The sequence below is a fragment of the Peromyscus californicus genome, unplaced genomic scaffold, assembly GCF_007827085.1.
Source record: "Peromyscus californicus insignis strain IS unplaced genomic scaffold, ASM782708v3 Scaffold_21__1_contigs__length_65335640, whole genome shotgun sequence".
NCBI lineage: Eukaryota > Metazoa > Chordata > Mammalia > Rodentia > Cricetidae > Peromyscus > Peromyscus californicus.
Window position 1 is genome coordinate 59830796 of NW_026294514.1, and position 20774 is coordinate 59851569.

Below are 20774 nucleotides of genomic sequence, written 5' to 3' on the forward strand. Positions count from 1 at the left end.
GGCTCAGGTCTTAAAACACTCTAGAGATCAGTGGATTCTAAAGGAATCACTGCTATTTAAACGAACACAGCAAAAGGTCAGTTGTGAAGACTTGAGCTCTCTCAGCTATGGGAACGAAAATCTCATGCAAATCGGATGGCTTCCAGTCCTGGAGGATAAATTCAAGCTGCTCCTTCCAACAGTCCCTACCTCACTGGAGGAAGGGCTTTGTTGTGACCAGGACTGGGACCCCAGGGCTGTGTTGGTACAGGGGCGCTAACAGGACACTTGGTAAACAGACAGATATCTTCCTGCCTTATCTTCTCTCCTTAGAGTCAAGGCACCAAGCGATCCCGGTGGGAACCCGCCTGCTTTTCAGGGGAACCTCTGCCACAGGCTGGAACCCTGCAGAGGTAAGCAATGGACAACCTATCCGACAGGTTTTCCCGGGACAATGGGCCCAGCCAGGCCTGGGGCCTTCTGGGAATCCTGACTTGTTTTCTTACAGCTCTTATGGAAAGGAACAAGGGGAGAGGTTCCCGGGACTAGGGCCAGGGTGACCCAGAGCTAGAGGGCGCAGGGCAGTTTCTTTATAGCTTTACAGTGCCTGAGGAACAGGGCTATCCCAAACAGGGGCGGCAATGGGTCCAGCAGAGATGCAGTCCCCAAAGGAGCAACACTTAAAGGTGGCTCCACCCCTGCCAGCTGCTCCTCGGTCCTTAGCTTTAGGATCGTGTGGTCTCTCAGGTCCTTTGGACCCTCCCCTTGGGCCCTCGGGGTAGCTGGAAGCTTGCCAGCTCCTGCAGGCCTCCCTCTCACCGGCTGGCCGGCCCGGCCCTGCAGTCTAGCACACTGACTGGAAATCTCCTTCCTCCGGGCTCACAAACATCCTCTTTCCTGCCTTTCTGAACCAAGTGTCCACCTCAGGCCTCATGAAACTGGAGACATTTGGAGGTTCAAGGACATCTTCCCGGTGCGCTTCCTGGGGCCCAAATGACCTCCAAGCCATACAGTGGCCTCCCTCTGCTCCCTCTCGCTGTTGTTTCGAGAGTTCATCTCACAAGTGTCTCCCCAGCGCCCTTCCTGAGGACCCCTCATCTGCCTTTGGTGACTTCCCTCTCCTGCCTGCCTTCAAGAGTTCCAAACCCATGTCCATCCTGGTCCAGTCTGTCTCCTCACTGGGAGCTGGATCACAGTTGGGAAGCAAGCAGCCCTAAGGTTTCCCGAACACAGGCACGTGCCCTGGAGGTCAGGCAGGACACCAGGCGGCTCCCCACCTATCTGTCCCCACCTATCTGGTCCCGGAGTCCTTTTTCTCTTTTGCACCATAAATATAAACAGGATAGGCTGGGGCCAGCACGTGCTCTGGGCACAGAAACAGCACCACATTCGGCTTTCCTGTGGACCAGCCGGCCTAGCACGGGGCCAGGACAGGTGGCTGCAGCCAGGATTAGCCATGGAGCCGGGAGTTCCAGAGCTAAACAGCTGCAAAGGCTGAAGTCTGTTTCTCCGTCACTGGAGGCGCCTCTACGGCCAGGAGCCCAGGGTGGACAGACAGTGGGATTCCGACAATAGACGCTGCGAAGAAGTGGGATGTCTGCATGAGAGGACCCTGCCGGGAGGTCCTAGATGTCCCATGCCGACTAGTGCCAGAGATGGGCTCATCTTTCCCCTCATAACACACTCACCCTCTCTTCTTCCTCCCTGCAAGAAAGTGTGTGTCAACCTCTGAAGCCTCAACACTTAGGCAGAAGGCTGGCCTGGCCTGTTGAGGAGCCCAGGGTGGCAGACAGACTCTCAGTGCCACCTTAAAGGACTTTATCCAGTAAGGACAAGAACAGCCATCATCGAGGCCCAACAGGAAAGGAATGATTTACAAGCTGTGGGTGGGGTGGAAGGAGATGTGGGAGGGGGGCGATGGAAGGGACAGGGAGAAGGGGAATTAGCTACAGGAGACGGGGACCCCCAGGAGAGAAACCTGGGGAGCCCCTGGTGTGCCTGAAGGGAGGCCACCATGATTCCTTCCTCCCTCACTCCCTCTACCCACTGAGCAGCCTGGGAAGTCTTCTCGAATGGGCCCACAGCTAGAGCAGGATAGACTCAGATGTCACAGCTCAAAGGATGTCCAGGAAGTTGTTTTCCTGCAGCTTCCTGTGTGATTTGCCTTGACGGCACACCTGGTCTCAGGTTGTCCTGACACCCCGAGGCTCAGTTGGAGATGGCTGCTGGACACTACTGTGACGCACACAGTACACTGAGGACAACGGTGAAGGATGTGTGACTGACCCATGTGGGTCACAGGACAGACTAGGCTCAGGCCTGGGGGAGGACGCAGGGGTCAGCGGCTAAGGATGTTCTCAGAGAACTTGGACGTGAGAAGTCAGCTCTTCAAAAATAAAATGAAAACAACTTATTCCGCATCATTCGCCACTGCCATTAGCTGAAAACGACCGCTGACCGCGGGAGAATGAACAGACCAACAACTCTATTATACAGCCGCGGAAAGAAATGGAACGTTCACGCACACTGCAATATAACTGAATCCCGAACAGTCACGCTAAGTGGAACAATCCACTCACCAAAGTTGCAGGCTGTGGCAGAACATATTCTCACATGTTCTTGGACCTAGGCTGTCCTGAAACACCCAGTGTAGGCCGAAAACAGGGGTGAACCATTCTAAATCTATACACCTTTAACAGCTTACAGTGGGGTGAGTCCGATAAACACATCACAGAGCCGAGAAGTCCTGACACAAACGTGGTAAGATGGGCTCAGCACACCAAGCAGGGTCCTGAAGAGGGCGAGCGCCTACGGCATCCCCTTCAGGAGTGCATGGAAAACGTGCTGGGGGGAAACTGAGGCAGTGGCTACTCTGTGACTACACTGACCATCCCTTTTAGATGGTTAACGAAGTGACTCTCAGGAGGTGCAGTGCCACCAGGACTGTGATGGGTTAGCGACTGTCTGTCCACGCGGCACACACAAGGTCTGAAAAGTCGCCGGGACTGAGAAGCGTGTGCCGTGAGAGATCAGGATTGAGGCACCGATGGGCAGAAAGAAAACCTGTGGCCAGATACAGAGGTGGGCCCTGTTGGTCTTAAAAAATACACTGCACTGGTTACCATTCGAGAAAGGTCACTAGGCACAAAGCATGACAAAACCCAGTAACAGAGCTTTATGGCGGGGGTGGGGGTGGGGGAAGGACAGAAGAGAGCATGGCCAGGCCTGGGCAGAGACACGTGCAGGAGAGGGAGAGTGGTGGGGGAGGGGAGGAGGACAAGCAGAAGAGGAAGGAGGAGTCTGTGTCCGGCTTTTTTAGGATTCCCCTGCACATGCGCAGGTGGGCTTACGGAGCTATGCCACGCATGCACTGATTGCATGACCGTGCAGCACACAACTGCGCAATCACGCAGCGCACTGATGACGTAAGACCCCTTGCTCAGCTACTGAACTGCGCATGTGCGGTCATATAGCTGGAGTGGCGAATCCTAACAGGTCCTACAAAGAGAAAATGCTGGATGCGGGAGGTCAAGGCAAGTGTCCCTAGGGTGTCCCCAGCAAGCAGCAACTGGTTAGAGACACTGACTAGGAGCCACAGTGTCTAGTGGTGTCCCCGGAACAACACACTATGAAGAGAGGCAGAGTCCCGCAGTTTCTGCACCTGCTTTCCAGGATCCTATAAAACCAATTCAAAGACTGAGCAAACCCTGACCCAGCTAAGAGAAGGACCAGAATCTGGCCCAGAGTCACCTGGATACAGACATTTAAGAGTGGCAGCCTCGGGCATCTTGTTACCCCACTGTGGGTTCAATGTCTTTTTACTCGAGGTTCATCTCACCTGGGCTCTGAGCTGAGCTTCTCGCTCCTGTCCGAGAGGAGCAAACGAAGGCAGAGCAAGTCAGTGGGCCCACTCAGTGTCGGAGGCCAAGATCTGAATTCAGACCTAGGCTTGACCCCCAGAACCACTCGGTGGGTAGGAGAAAGGTCCTCATGAAATAGTTGTGGGAAGTGGGGTTGGAGGGGAGGGGTCTTTCTCAGCAGATAAAGACGGCATGTTCCACACACCCAGCTGCTCAGTGGGGATTCTGCCCCGTCCATCAAGTAATACTCTGACCTCTATGGCCTGAGCCCCTAGAATCCTAGGCTCTGAAGGTCCCAGCCAGAGCACAGTTATGCTAGTCAGCTATCCTTGGCCCCTGGGTGCTTCCTGGACCACTACTGAGGATAGAGCAAGCCCACGGGGCAGCCCCGGGCTGTCCAGAGGGAGGTGGGTGTTCAAAAGACCCTTGGGGTGCTCAATTTGAAGCCCACTCATGTGTAGTACCTGAAGAATTTCCAGGTGTTATCTGGAGTAAGGCTAAGTTAATCAATCCACCGAAACTTAGCGCCTAGGTTGGGTCAAGGACTCCACAGTGACTTGTATGCAGATTGCCCTGCAGAGGATGCCAAGCTCTTCTGAGATCAAGGATCAAAGACACGCAGGAGTGAGGTGCTCAGCATCCCACCAAGGTCAGAGGCTCATGCACACCCTCTCTACATTCTGCTATTGGCAGACAATTTCTTCTTGTGCTGGACCATTCTAGAACCTTCTTTGGCTTTGTAACATCTGAGCTCATGGATATTTGGGGGATCCTGGGTAATGGTGCTGAGCTCTGATGACTCAGTCTGGATGGATCTCTCCCAGTCGCTGACCTTGGTTTAACTGCTTGCTGTTCAACCTGAAGGAACAAGTTCCTCCTATGTGAAATGCAGTTTGAATGAATGCTAGGCCCAAGCCACCCGGCCTTGAGAAGATCAAGGGAGATAATCTATTGGAAAGCACAGTGGCAAGCTTAATGATAACCCAACGGCAGAGGAGTTTCCCAACCCTGAACAAAACCCAGGCTGACTTTCCACGTTCCGCTTGCCAAGTCTGTAGAGAGCATCACTTAAACCTCACCTCCTTGGCAAGTCCCCTCACAACTCCTCAAATGACACTCCACCACCTCAGCACTAAGAGCTCAGTCAGCTCAGAGGACAGGAACCTCTGCCTGTCACCTGTCCAGGAGCCACCTTCTGGTAAGCAGCTGCTCCCGGACCTGCTCCCTGGATCTGCATTCATCACTGGCAAGCACCTCCACATTCGAGTACAACCAAGTTCAACAGCTCTCCACAGGGATTCAAGGCAGGTGGTTCCAAAAGTGAGCAAATTAACATGTGCGCTTTAAAATGCCAAAGAAATAAAATCCATCAAGGACACAAGCTTGGTGAGGGCTTCTGTCGGTGGCTTCTGGGAGACATTCAATCCCTTCGAGGGGACTGGATCATTCATGCTCAGCTAAGCTCCATAGTCCTGCCTGGGAGGCCTCCTTCCAAGACCAGGCTTTTAGCTACTTATACAGCCAATCCTTCAGGAATCTGGTAAAGGGGGCTGGAGAGATGGCTCAGTAGCTAAGAGCACTGGCTGCTCTTCCAGAGGACCCAGGGTTAGTTTCCAGCGTCACACGGCAGCTCACAACCATCTGTAACTCCTCCAGTCCAAGGAGATCTGTTTGACATCCTCATTTGGCCACAGGGTTCTGCACTTACATGCAGGCAAAACAGCCACACACACACAAATAATAAAATACAAGTTTAAACAGTTTTTTTTTTAAAAAAGAATCTTGTAAAGGTGTGTAGGAAATCACTGTGCCTGGGAAGGTGTGCAGGAACAGCAATGTTTCGAACCCTCCGTGAACCACCCTAGGGGGTCCTGAGCCCAGGGCACACCACATGTTCTCTGTGTGGACAGAGTGTGGGCAATGTCAAGGGAGAAGGAAGAGACCCAAGGTGTGTTCACTGAGTGTACAATCCAGGGCTGCTGGCAACACTGGCAGGGCACTGGACAGGGACAGGAGAGGTGACCCCTCAGTGAGACTCTGGACAAGCCACCAATTGTCAAATCTCTGCTCCTTCTACTGCCAAGTGCAGCGTGGCTCTGTGGCCTTTTCAGCACATCTCACAGCGGGCTCCAGGACCTGCCTCTGCCCAAGGGAAAATGCCAGTCACAACTGGGGGCCGCACACCAGGACAGCAGACCACACTGCAGGGGCCAAAGGCCCAAGTTTGTCCCTTACTTATAAGCCTCCGCAGCTTCCTCAGGGAACTGAGAAATCCCCAGTGGCCAGGGCCACGTCCCACAAAGAATTGCTGTGCAAGGGCTGGCGGCCATCCCTGGGTCAGGCGTTCCTTGAGTGAGAAGAGAGACCTGGGGACAGGCAGGATGCACAGGCAAGGGTGGACATAGGATTCTGCAATTCCTGAAGGGCAACCTCACTTCTCAAGGTCTGGTGCCCAGGCCCTGCTGTGTTAAGACTCTGGATCTTACCAATTGCCTAGTCCCTTTCTTCTCCATCAAGTCTGAGCACATTCAATCCCCCTGAAGTCCTTGAGAATCTTCTGAGACCCTGGCTTCGTGTTTACTAATGGGGAAACAAATGTTCTCAGAAACTAGTCTATGCAAATGCTAAATTAATCTACGTAAATCCATACTAATTTATGCAAATACTATTGTGGCTAGAACCAAAAAATGCCTGTGCTTAGAGGATAGTTTGTTTTGTTCTGTTTTTGAGACGGAGTCTTACTATGTAACCGTCCCTGGCCTGAATTTATAGTGATCCTCCTGCCTCAGTCTACTCAGTGCTGAGATCATAGGTACGTGCCATCACACCTAGCTTTGAGAAGATCAATCATAAACTCTTTACATCAATAATTTTAAGAACTCAAGAATGAGATACAGGGCTGAGTATGAGCTCAGCTGGTGGTGTGTTTGTCTAGCATGCACAAAGCCCTGGGTTCAATCACGGACCCCCAGTTCTGCATAAACCCGTCGTGGTGGTGCGCATGACTATAAACACAGCATGCCGAAGGTAGAGGCAGGAGAATGGGGAGTTCGAAGTCATCCTTGGCTACACAGCCAGTTCAGGGCTAACCTGGACTATGTGAGGCACTATCTACGCAAATAAATACAGTCTGTCTTTCTTACCAGAGCTCCTGCATCCATGAATCCAAACAACCACAGATAAAAATATTTAGACAAAAAATAATGTCTGGGGCAGAGGTTAATTCAGAGACTCATAACTGGTCAATGTGCTGAGAGTAACTGGCTATGAGAAACACCCATTTCGATCAGTCTTCCCCAAGGTCTGGGAACAGCACGTACGAGAGGGGCAGAAATAATGTATGAGCAGGGGAATGGAGTGGGGTACCGTGAAACGCTGCAAAACCACTCAGTGTACCCAGCAGTTCACAGAAGTTACGGTTACCTCTACTGACAGGCTGGACGTGCCCCAGGGGCTGGCCTCACACTCACGCGTTTATAGGCAGCACTGACTGGGCTCAGTAGGTTATAAAAAAAAAGAAGAGGACTTGACGTTCAAAAGAAGATGTGGTAGTTGTAAGGTTTTGGTCCTTATTTACGTCCTTTAATTACGTCATCAGCCTTCGCCGGCTTCCCAGCCTAAAAAGTGGTTGAGCCCTCTGTGGGCTCTCTCTGTCCCCTCTCCTTTGCGCTCCTTCCCCCCTTCGGTCCCCCTCTCTCCCTTCCCCCCCTTGTCTCTCTCTCTCTCTCCCTCTCTCTCTGTCTTTCTCTGTCTCCCCCCCCCCCCCCCCAAATAAAGCTCTAAAAAGGTAACCATGGCTAAGATTCTTTCAATCAGCACGCTCCTCCGCGGGCATGGCCGCCGCGGGCGGTGACCAGCCACGAGGGGCAGCTCGGCGGCATAACCAACAGTAGTGGTGGTCCAAGAGGACCTGGAAGGAGTAGATGTGATCAAAATACACTATACACACGCATGCAGTTCTCAAAGGACAAACGAAATATTTTAAAAGTATGTCAGGGGCTAGAGAGTGGTTAGGAGCCCATAAAACCTGAGTTCAGTTCCCAACACACAGGCCAGATGGCTCATAACCTCTTACAGCTGCAGCTCCAGGGGAACTCAGCATCCTCTTCTGGATTCCAAAGGCACTCACATTTGTATCTACCTACACACACATATAATTCAAAGTAAAATAAATCCTTCTATAAATCATGTCTGCACCAAACATGTACAGAGTCTGTCTTCACTGTTGCTCCCTCAAGAATACACTGTGTAAACTAGACAGCATCAGCCTGCATCAGGTACTAAGAGCCACACACGGCTGCAGCGGAGTACGTAGGCAGATGTGGGTAGGTTATATAGTAAATATGGTACTGAGGTACAGGACTGGATAGCCTGAGGGGATCCTGGGTCTCATTCCCCATCCCTGTGACTACCAGGGGAGCTGTGCATATTGTCCATGTGCTTTTCCCAAATGTCAGTCTGCTAGAGGGGACTTGAGGCACGGGGCTGGGGAGTGAGTGAGCTTTTCTGACTGGACTGGAAGGGTCTTCCAAAGCCAAGTGTATTTCATCAAGACATTCCAAAGCCCTCAATATAAACAACACTGGAATTCCCTTACAACCTGCCCCCGCCCTCCCAAAGCCTCAAGTATGATGAGAATGTCTTACCTGTCCCCAGGGCCACACCGCTTGAAGGAAGATAAAGAGGCCATTAGGAGCCGCTTAAAAACCATGATCAGGTTCAGGCTCCTTTCTCTGTCCTGGCTTCCCAGGTCCCTTTCATTGCTGCTGAACTTGCCCACCTTCAGCTGAAGCCCTTTCTTGAATGAAGATGCACAGACTTCATGGCTATTTCAAGGCAGAGGTTTTGGAAGATGCCAAGAACAGCCTCCTGTAGCCACTGTGGGCCATGAGCCTCCTTAATCACTGGCCAGAAACTATGAGATCACACATGACCCCAGACAGGCAGGCCCACAGGCACCCAGGGAGAGACTCAGCACTTGAATGTCTCCTAGCCAGCAGGGGTTCCAGGCTAGTCAGGCTGTGGGCATTAGTTACTATGACTCAGTCTGCAAGCCAGTGTCTGGGGTCCTATGTGTGACTTGATCCTAATTCACCGCTCAATAGTGGGCCTATAACTTCCTCCCATAAAGCCACACCTCCTAACGGTTCTGTCGCCTTCCAGTGGCACCCCAGGATGATGGCCTCTCAGGTTATTCGAGTTCTAAGGTAACACAGTCAAAATGTGTTAGTGACACTCTACAATATCCAGGCAGGCGGTAGCTGCACAGAATGGCTTCACCTGGCCCCCTAAAGAAAATGTCTCACCACCACCACAGATTGATAGACCCTTCCTTTTAGACCATTTAATTTCTTAATTGTATATTTGATTTTTAAAGAAACTTATCATCCTAACATGAAGTTTGCCTATTAATTTCTACTTTGCGGCTCATATTTGTGGTTCTCCCTAGAGGTCAGTGAAGGGATCGGGGATATGGCACATGCCCAATGGCTCATACCTCCCAGGTGCCAGCTAAGGAATGAGTCGGCAGGAGGTGGATTTGAGGGCACACAAACCTGGTGGAATTCTAGGCCTTGGCTTTGCTATCCCATAATAAGCCTCTGGGCTAAATCTGAATGAGGTCCTCTCAGAGGCTACAGAGTGCTCCTGGGGCCTAAGACGTGAGAAGAGTTGGTGACCATGGACGCTGCTGTGTGCTCGAGCCCACTCAGGCTTGGAGCCTGGGGGCAGGACACTCAGGACAAAGAGCTCAGGCTCCCCGCTGCGACCTCGGGCTCCCGACTTAGCTGCTGGGCTGCACTCTTAACTGTCTTAGGTGAGAGACTAGGAGTCCAACAGATGCCCTGGTGGACAGACAGGGGGAGGGACCATGGCAGGTAATAAAGGTGGTGTATCTCTGGCTTCTTCCTCACCCTCCTGACATGAGACAAGGGCCTGGCAGCTTAAAACAAAGGCCTGGGGGGGCTTTCATCTCCCTGGGCCCCCTGCTGAAGGTCTGGCTCAACAAGTCCAAGGCTGGATCAGGACATGTTACACAACAGCTGTGGGCCCATAAACCATGCTAGCTTTCTTCAAACTGACTAACTCGAAATCAGGGGAGGAAAAACTTCAAAGACTTAAAAAAAAAAAAACAGCCCTAAAAAGACCCACCTTTGCCTACGCTTTGCAGAGGGCCCTCTTCCCTGTGTGTCTGGGTGTGTTCAAACCCTCAACAAATGCCTTTCAACTGCTGATTCTGTCTGCTCCTGTTTGCGGTGCTTGAGATTTCTCCCATGCAACTTGTGGTGCTCAAGATTTTTCCTGCCTTTTAATTCTTTAACTGGTAGAGCACTTACCAAGCAAGACCCCTACACCGTATCACAGGTACATGGGCCAGTCACACTGGTCTCAAAGATGACCAGACCCCTGCGCACCCTCACACGGTCCATGCATGGGAATAGGGCATAGTATTTCCAGGCTAAGCTTTTGAAACTGTATTTTAGGTGCTCCAAGCAAACCACAGAAATGGCCACCAGCAGAGCTCTGGACATAGAAATCCTGGGAAGCTCTATCACAGCGACCTCCAGGCTGATCAAGTTGTGAATTTAAAGACCAAGAACGTGGGACATTTGTTTTCCTGGAAAAAAAAAATCACGGGAACTGACCCCAAGGTATCACAGCCACCGGGTGCTGGGTTCTTTGAGTGATGTGACAACTGGCATCTAGTCCCTGAACTTCACCCAAAGATGGATGACCTTAGGGTGAGCAAACAGAGCCTACCTCAACTCACTGAGTTCTCAGGTGGGAGACACCAAGTCCCCGGTGGCTCATTTGAGATGGCAAAGCCACCCTAGGGCACCTCTCCTCCTATTTCCTCTTCCCTGACATCTCACTGACCCAGTGAATCTGGCAGAGTGCCAGAAAAAGCAAACCATACAAATGCCACCCAGGGCAGGGCTGGGTGCTATGGTGTTGGCCTCTCACAAGGCGACCAAAGAGCAGTCTCTTTAGTCTCCTTTAATATAGATCAGGATGGGGCCTGCTCAGCCAAGCTCTTCCCCATAGCCAAGACCAGTAAGTCTGAGGTGGAGGAGGAGAGAAGCAGCCCCCTCCCCCATTTCCTGCTGCACAACCCTCTGGAATCCCCAAAGTTCATCCACAGAGAATCACGGGCAGCGACTGATAGTAATTTCAAGCCCTGGCCCCCCTCTGGCCAATGCCAGGCCAAAAGAACGTGAGGAATGTGGATGGCTCTCAGCTTGTTTCCACAACCCAAACAGATCAACGCCTACAGGGCAAGGAGCTGCACTTATAAGGAAAAGTCTTTCTGCCGGCCACTTCCTGGGCATTAAAACCTCAGGCCTCAGGAGCCTGAACACTGACCCCGGGACTGACGGCGCCTGCATGCTTTGTGGTATCCCAGGACGCCCAGGCATTCTCCCTACTCTAGTGCACTTGCGGACTTGAACAGAGATAAGACAAAAATGATGGGGAGAGACACAGAAAAAAAAAACCAGCAGCTTACTTGGCTTCATTACAGAAGGCACTGTGGATTTAAAGAGAACCCCCTACCAACCCCTGTGGTCAGCGGCAGGCTTTATTTAAACCCATACATGCTCCAGAATGGAAGATGACATGACCCAGCAGCTGTTCCTCAAACTCCCTTTTCAGCCTTCAGAGCAGCAGTCTTGTGCTCAGTGGTAGCCAATGTTTCCCACTGGGCAAGGAAAGACACAAGGTACCTCTGTATCATATGGAAATTCCTCCCCACTGACTTTACTGGGGACAGCGGTCCTACTGAGAGCCAGAAGGGAAAGATTCGAACAAACAGGAACTAATCCAAGCACCCACTAATCCTCTTCCTCCTGACACCCCTGGAAAGGGGGTGGAGGGGTCATCTATTACCTGAGGGCCAATGGAACCAACTGCTCAGCACTGGGCTTGGGAAACACATGTCAGAATAACGGCTCCTTTGTGCAAAACCCAGGACAGGCGACTGGCCCTGCCCTCTGCTGTCACCAGGGAATAAGCTGCTCCACCGGTCTGTCCACAGGACATGAATGGGAATTCACAGAAAGTAAACGGGAACGTGGCCATCCTGGAAACACACAGGTGCCAGCTTCAGACACCTGACCTTTCCCAGCTGGTCACACTGTGAGCTGACGGTAACTTCTGGAAGTTATTGCTCCCTGCTCTGGTGAGGCTTTGTGTGCTGGGAGCCTTCCCTCCTCTCTACCCCTGACATACACTCACTGGTCTGGGCATCTCAGGCACCAAATGCTGCTGCTGGGCAGCGGGAGAAAGGTAGCAACTTCATCCAGGGCCTGCTTACCTGCTGGGGGATGTCGGCCTCCTGATGTCAGAGGAGGAACTCCGAGACCTGACCTTCCATTCCCGAGAAGAGGGATGCCCTGCAAGACAGAAAGGGCTGTGTGAGAAGATTCTGAGGGTGGGCTCTGTTGTAAGGGTCTTTGCAGGGGTGGAATGGGGAGATAGACACTTAGACGGCAGATCCTTCACTGTGGGCCTTCCAGAGCTGCCCTGATGGAAGGATCACAGCAGCCCCCTCTGGGCTAGCCTGCCTCTGGGCTAGCCTGCCCTTGCTTCTGCTCTAGCCACTGGCTATTATCAGCAGCCAAACCCAGGCAGATTCCAACCCAATGGAGCCGTGTGGTCCCTCCTGACATAGTGGAGAGGAGGGGCCATCTTGGTGACACAGTGAGACAGCCACAGAATGACCACCAGCAAGATTAGACTTGACCACCAGGTAAGACGTAGTGGGGCTAAAGGCTCGAGTCCCTGGAGCCATCCACCCCAGGCCAACGTTCGAGAACTGAGGAGGTGGTTGTACTGCTGTGGGCATTTATAGGAATGCAGTCCTGGGCAGGGCAGGAAGAGAGGAGTCCATTCTGGACACCTTCCTACTTCAAAAGCTACTCCATCTGCAACAGTGCTCATGCACACAGACTCATATCCATGCCCCATACCTTCACGGACTAGCATCTGTGTCCCTGACCCACATCTATGTGACATACAACCCTTCCCTATGTAGCCAGGGCGCATGCTGAGATTTCAGAGCACAGACCTCACCCATGAGGGCTTCAACAGAAATACAAACCTCACATGTACCAAAAGGTAGGAAGCAGAGGAAAGCTAAAGCACCCCAGAAAAATGCCATGCGCGAAAACAGATGGGCCGTGTAAACACAGAGGCAGTGTTTGACATGACGGGCACCAGAAAAATATCACTCAAAAAGGACAGTGTAAGAAGACGTGTTCATAAACAAGAGAGACCGCAATCCTAAAGGAGACCAACGGGGAGGGCCATGCAGGCCCCGGAGCAGGCACCACAGTCCAGCCATCAGGCTTGCTGGAGAACGGCCAGCCATACTGTTCTTAGGTCAAACAAGTCCTCAGAACTGGGCAAACTCTGTCAGAGCTCTTACAGGACTCCACAATCAGGAAGATCATGTCAAAAGGGGAAAGACCCCAAGCACAGCAAAACCAGGCTGACTCAGAGTACCCCACTAGCCACCTGCCACTGCGGTGCTGAGGAACGGGAGGGAGAGGTGGCTATGCTGGACGCCCATCTGACAGGACCAGATGACCCCTGTCCATCTTCCTGCTCTAACTCTCTGGAAACCCAAGGTCTCTACAAGGGCCCATCAGTAGTCATGACTCAAGGATAACCATACTGAGTGGATGGAGTCATCATAAAGTCCAGAAGATTCTACATCTCCAGTAGACTCAAGAAACACCATTGTCATCCCCGGGAAGAATCTGGGGAACTCCCTATAAATCCAGTGCAGAGAGGACAACATTACCTTGTTTTCAGCAGTCTCAAAGGACCAGTATTTTCTCAAGCTGCTGAACAAGAGGGTGTCCGGCCACCCTGGTCATCTCTCATGGTCCTGGAGGACATGAAATCTCACAGCTTGACCCTACCTGAGTGCTAGAAAGCTGGGTAAAGACTCATGTCCACCATCCCACCAATTTCAAACAGTAAACTACAGAGAGACAGACTGTCCACACCCCATTCCAGGACGCTTAGCAAGTCCCTCTGTTTCCAACGTTCTTAGATGACCTCCCCACCAAATTCATAGGCCGCAGTATCTCAGAATATGACTTCATCTGGAGGGAGAACCTCTAAGGAGGTAAAATGAGATTAAGGCTCAAATCCAGTAAAAGCAGGTGATTTGCTAAAATGGAAAATAGGGAGAGGCCCTGCGACCATTACAACAGATGGACGTGATGACGGCAATGGCCAAAGGCCTCCAGTAGCCACCAGGGCTGGGGCGGGGCCAGGGGCAGCCCCCCTACAGTGACCCCTGAGGGAACCTCCTCTGCCTCCACTCCACATCCATGCTGGACTCCAGGTACCAGAACTGCAAGAAACATAATTGTGTTTCTGTGTTAGAACTGCCCATCAAATAATCCACATCTCACATTCTAATCTACCAAACAAGGAGAGTGAGTCTCAGGGCCTTGCCATTCTGGATGCTGCTGAGGGAGACAGACTTGAGATGGCTAACGTCCTCACCCACCTCACCTATTACAAGTCTTCAGAAAAGGCCCCACAGGGCTCTCTATTCCAGCCAATACCCCAAAGTCTGTACTCTGTCTCAACACCCTGAGATAGGGCTCCAGCAGAGAGCTATGGATCCAAGTAAGTCTCATACCTGCGCATCCGGCCCTCCCATGGGCAAGTGCTGAGATTCCAGAGTGAACACACAAGACAGAAACGGGTGAATCCTTGCCCTACACCAGAAGCAAGCGATTAGCCTGTGGGCTGAACCAGTGTGGTCATCTGCCTCTGTAGGACCCACAAAAGCAGAGTTTAGGTGTGTTTAAATAGTTGGGGGATGGAGTGGAATAAATCGAAAGACCAGTATCTCATGAGGTGGGCATTACATGAAATTTAAATCTCCGTGTCCTTACACTGACGTCTTACTGAATAAGCCAACATGTCAGCTAATGTCTCCTCTAGGGCTTCTGGGCTAAACCACGAGGCAACTTCAGAGACCTTCTGGTCCACAAAGCTGAAAGACCTGTTTCCTGGCTTTTCAGAGATGTTTACAAGCCCCTGTTCCATGCCAGGCTACTTGCGCAACGGGCACAGGGCCAGGCGGCTGCAGGCTCAAGCCAGAGGCAAGTGGGCCCCCACCCACAGGTGTGGGCTGGAGGCCAGAAGCGGTGCCAAGGGCAGCCAGCGCAGCGAGGGCAGGAGAGGCGCAAAGATGAGGATGTGGCCACAGAGGGAAACAGGAGCCGACCCAATCCAACTTCAAAGTTATTATTAAGAGCTGGTTCCACCCTGGAAAGAGGAAAAGCACCCCAGGGTTCCTTCACAAAGCAGACGGGCAGTCCTGGCTCCTTCAGTGGCATGGTGCCTCCCAAAGTCTCCAAGGGCAGGCAGGTCAGTGCCACCAGCCCCTGTGGCATCCAGGAGTGACTTGAGATCTCAGGGCCTGGCTGTGCACTTAAGCCCTGGACCACTCTGGATGCTACTAGCAGAAGACTTCTTTTTTTTTTTTTTTTTGGTTTTTCGAGACAGGGTTTCTCTGTGTAGCTTTGCGCCTTTTCCTGGAACTCACTTGGTAGCCCAGGCTGGCCTCGAACTCACAGAGATCCGCCTGGCTCTGCCTCCCGAGTGCTGGGATTAAAGGCGTGCGCCACCACCGCCCGGCCAGCAGAAGACTTCTTATTTATCTTTGGTTTCTTGAGACAGGGTCTCATGTAGCCCAGGGTGGTCTTATGTTTGTTATGTAGCCAAGGGTGGTCTTGAACCCCCGATCTTCCTGCCTTCCCCTGGGACTGAAGTCTTTAACCTGCTTTATCTGTGACCACCATCTAAAAGCTACGGAGGAAGCCACTTCCTCAGGCAGGGTGCAGCCTGTGCCCTGACTATGAGCTGGAAACCTTCCTGGGGAGCCAATGAAGGACCACCCATGAGGACCATGGGAATGAGCAGTTCATCTGCAGGACTTGATGTGTGCATGTGTAAACAACCTGGAACAGAGGACTGGCGGCTGTCAGTCGCACATGCATGTGTGCATTCAGGTAAGCCTGATGGGTTTAGTTAGCATCACCTCGTTTCTCTGGACCTCCATTTCCCTGCCTGTTAAAACAAGACTCTCCGTCGCATGTGAAAAACTCCTTCCTATGTGAGCTGTTTCCTCCCGGCTTTTCAACAAGCCCATACAGACCATTTGGGAGAACGGACCTTGTCTTTTATTCCTTTGAAACAGAAAATACTCAGCACAGCACCAAGTACACAGCAGAAACCTCCCCAAGTGTTGAGAACTTCATTTCTTACATCTGAGTAAGGCTGGGGTTCCCAAACACTGGTGTCTCTCAGAGAACTGATTACCACAGACCAGTGCCTATTCCCAGCCTGCCCAGGTTCCTGGTTCTGCAGTCGAGGGCAAGCCTGAGAATGAACACTACTCACAGGGTCCCAGCCAACGCTTTGGAAGTCATTGGTATAGTGAACCCGAACTGTGTTTTTCCATCCGTCATCTCAGTTACTGTCCTTGGCAAGCCTGAGAGGCAGCCTGACAGGTGTCCCCAGCACACGGGGCAGAAAAGGACTGGAGGCAGGACCAGGGAGGGCTTCGATGACCTCATCCCCTTGAGCAGGACGGGCAAGAGCAGAGCCGGGATGGTGTAGCGTGCTGTACAAAGCAAGCATCTGTAACCTCGATAATTAGAGGAGCGAAACGTAAAGGCAACAGCCCTAGACAAGGCAGGCTGCAGAGACCGGATGTCTGCAAGCAGGGACATAATGAAGTCCCATGCTGTACTTCCTTCCTTCTCTGTCCCTTACAGGTGACAAAAGCCCCCAAGTCTAAAAGTTGGATAAAGTTAAACATCCTGCAGATGAAGGCAGCCGTGGCGGGGTCTTGAGAGAATTCCTGCCTCCACAAAACATGGAGGGGGCTGCAGAGACCGAGAAAAGGTGAAGGTGCTGAAGACTTGGCTTTTCCACGAACAGGGACTCAAATCCCAGCTCTGCCATGGGATACAGAGAAATCCTCCCTCCCGGATGCTGGGCGGGGCAGTAAGATAACATCAGAGTCCTGGCCCCACCTTTCACAGCTCCTACCAGCCGACTCTCCCTCCAGCAGCACAGCCGGGGCAGCAGGGAGAGCTGTCCCCTGCTGACCAAGGACCACCAGCCTGGGGCTGCCAGCTGACCTCTGGAGCGCTCCTTCCTACAGGTCAAATCTACTCCTTGGCAACCTCTCACCTTGGCAACAGTCTAAGAGGCGAAGGAGAGAGAAATGCAGCCAGAGGCCCGAGCCTTTCAACAAGACCCAAATTCTTTCCATGCCTGACTCACTGTGGACCAAGAACCCTCTTCCCTCTTCCGCTTTGTGTGTGCATGTGGGGTGGGGGTGGGTAGAGGGCTGGGGTGACAGTCACAGTTGAGAAAGCCCAGACAGACAGCAGAGCAAAGTGGGTAGGGGGAGGTGTCCACTTCCTAGGGACTTGTGGTTCACTAATCCAAAGGGTTATCTCAGACCACCTTTCAAATCCACCACGCCCCCGAACAGATACGGAAACCGAGAAAGGAAAGCCAGTGGGGGATGTTCGCTGGAACCCCAAACCTGCATCGACTTATATAGCACCAGTCTGTGTGCTCAATATTTCTCCCAAATGAAACTTCAGTGTCTAAATCCCTCAGAGATGACCACAGCGTTATCCAGAACATGAAGCCACGCCCCCATCGCAAGAAACACCTTTCATTTACTTGTTTATCATGTGTGTGTGCCTGCGCATGTGGAGGCCGGAGGTCAACCTCGGGTATCATCCCTCAGGAGCTGCCCTTGGCTTTTGAGGTAGGGTTTCTTACGGGGACCTGAGGCCCATCAATGAGGCCAGGCTGACTGGCCAGTGAGCCCCAGATATCTGCAGATCTCCACCTCCCCACACACCATACCCACCTTTTAAACATGGGTGCTGTGGACTGAACTCAGGTTCCCGGACTTATAGTCTAAGTATTTTAAAGACTAAACTGTCCCTCCAAGTCTGTAGGAAATACCTTGTTTTCACTGGTATTTTTTTTTTAACCTCATATTTGAAATCTTCCTTATCTCCACCCTCTGGGGTGTTGGGATTAGAGGTGTGTGCCAACATACCGGGCAATGTCTTATTTTTAAGCACACATAGTTTAAATAAAAAAAATAACACAAACTTGAAAACACAGTCAATATGACTGCCACTCTGTCGGACTGTAACGCATTTTGGGAGGTCTTTCAATCTGTGATACAGGGCTGAGCGACCACCCAACCTGCCGGCTGGCTCCACTGCCTTGATCTCACGGCCTCCTGGCTTCGGTCACGTTGAAGCAAACACAGACAGGGTCTCGATCCAGCACACACCGGCCCAGAGAGGCAGTGTAGCTATGAAGATGGGCTCTGCCTTAGTCTCCATCCCATGTTCTACTGTTGTGCATATCTGTTCATTCCCGCCTTCCTCCCTCTCAAGCCCCATTAATTCGGCATGAAAGGAAGGTTAGCAAGCAAGCCGTCAACCCGGTTCCCGCCCTCCATGGCTCGGGCTCATTTGGCTCCCAGGGATGTGAAGTTACGGGATGCCATCAGCTCTCTGTGTCACCTCGCCATCCCCATCAGCTCGCTTTCCTCCTTGCCTCCGTGAAGCAGCAATTTGGCAAGATTAAGAAGCGAGCTAGAAATCAGAGAGAGAGATGAGGTTGAATACAGAAGATGAGAGTTGCCTGCATGCTTTAGCACAAGACAGAATGGCACCCCAGCCTGGCATGACAAGGGCCGTGGGACCAGCAGGAAGGAGGCTCCTGTGAGCCTTGGCACACTTGAACTCTCCCCATGTTCTTCTCAATATTGTCACAGCAGTCGTTTTGAGTCACCTGTCTCCAAGCTTATTGGATGGAGCAGAAACATGTCCTGTGCTGGCTATTATTCTTGGTTGTCAACTTGACTACATCTGGACTTAACTACAACCCATGTACCTGGGCACACCTGTGAGGGATTCTTCTGGATTGAATTGTTTGAAGTGGGAAGACCCACCCTAAATCTGGCTCCTTTGAGGTGGGAAGCTCTCCCTTCAATCTGGACCACACCTTCTGCTGGCAGCCTATCATGGAACATGGAAGGTGCACTCTCTACCTGCTTGCCCTCACTCTCGACAGCAAGTCTATCCCTTCAGTGGCATTAGAGCCTACTTCTTCGGGATTCCAGAGTATACTGAAGACCAGATGAGACATCCAGCCTCATGGAATGAAAAATTACTGGGTTCTTGGACTTTCCATTGGAAGACAGCCATTGTTGGAAGAGTCAGACTATAACCTATAACCTCTAATAAATCCCATATATATTCATTCTATCAGTTCTGTTTCTCTAGAGAACCCTGACTAATACACTTCCCTTTCTTGTAACCCTCAGGGATTAGAAAAAAGCCTTACAGAAGCCCACACTGCAAGAGACACCATGCCATAATAGATATCACACCACAAAAGACAGATTCCTTTCAGGGGGCTGCAGGGATAATTCCAGATGCTGGGTGCTCCCTATAGAGGGTGCTCCCCATTGTAGCACACCAGTCTTGGTAGATACCCCAAGGCAACCCTAGGACCCATGCTCTTTGCCCCCAGGGCAATTCCAAGGCATGTTCTCATAGCTCCTCAAGAAGGCCCCAGTACCGTGCAGCCTCAGTAGTCCACAACGCTGTTCCTTCTACAGTTCACCCATTGCTGTTTTTCTCTCTCCTCATCTCTCCTCCTGGTACCCCAAATCCTGCTCCTGAGAGCAGTCACCATCTAAAATAAAGGCTCTGCCTTTGGGGGTCACAGTCCAGAACAGATGGGACATGTACAGCTGGCTCGCGGTCACTGGCTTGGCTTTTTGCCAAGACGCAAACACGAGGCTGAAGGACAGAAAGGGGCCCTCGACTCCTGGTTGGTTCTGGTCAGAGCTGGAGGGCGACTTGGCATTGCTGGCACAGAAAATTCCAGTTCAGAAAGCCGAGCAGACACTTCGTCCCGTCACTATGATGAATTCACACCCAGCTACGTCTGAAGAGGAGGGCAAAGGACATCTGCATTCCAGTAGAGGGTTTTCCATCAGTACTTCATAAAATCACCATGGATTGCTCCCAGGCTGAACACAGGTCATGGGATTGGGGCTCTCAGCTGGGTCTGGGTACTAATGCAGGTGCCCTGGTCCCAGGCCAGTCAGCAGGGAAGCCCGCCCTGGGTTGAAAGAAAGCAGGGCTCTGTTCAGAGGTCACTTCCTTGGATTCCCAGATGCCATCTCTCCTCTTTCTGCTGCAACACTGTTCTACAGATCACAGCTTAAGACACAGATGGATTTGATGCCGTTCCAGGGGCTAGAAACCCAGGCCCTGGGTTAAAGCCAAGGAGCTGGGGTCAGCAGGCTGGAGCTAGAAACCCCTTTTCAGTTTCTAGTACTCGCCGGTGTCGCTGCCTCCGTATCCAAAGCATCCCAGTTCAGCCTGCGTCTGTCATCAGCGCCTGTGGTCACACCTCTCTGCACCACCTCTTACAAAGACGTGTGTGCTTGAATTTAAGACGGAGGTAGGAACCCCACATGCTATGGTTTGGGTACAGTTTGAGTCCTGAAACCCTAGTCTCCCAGACTGGAGATGCTGAGAAACGGTAAAAGCATTAAGAGACAGGGCCTAATAGAAGGCAATGGAGTGGTGGGGGCACCCCTAAAAAGAATAAGCCTCATCCTATCCTAGACTCCCTAGTTTCCTGTCTCTCCCGGTGATCTCACCACCTCACAAGGTCCTATCATGGTGCCATGCTCCAAACTGTGCCGTAGATGCTAGTGGGGGGCTCTTGAATCTCTTCTTTACCAAGTAAAACACCAAGAAATCCTGAAACCTCAGGTTCCTTTGATCTGCAGAGGCCTCTTTGCCCTTTCAGGTTACAATCATGTATACCAGGGTTTGG

At 51.9% G+C, this 20774-nt stretch overlaps 1 protein-coding gene across 2 annotated transcripts in view; it reads right to left on the reverse strand.

Annotated features, from left to right (window-relative positions):
- Sh3bp4 (SH3 domain binding protein 4) overlaps positions 1–20774 on the reverse strand; it is an 80196-nt gene that overhangs the window by 36926 nt on the left and 22496 nt on the right. For both annotated transcript variants that reach the window (XM_052750473.1, XM_052750474.1), the window contains exon 2: positions 12151–12229. The gene's annotated coding sequence lies outside the window, so the exon portion shown is untranslated. The remainder of the gene's footprint in view (positions 1–12150; positions 12230–20774) is intronic.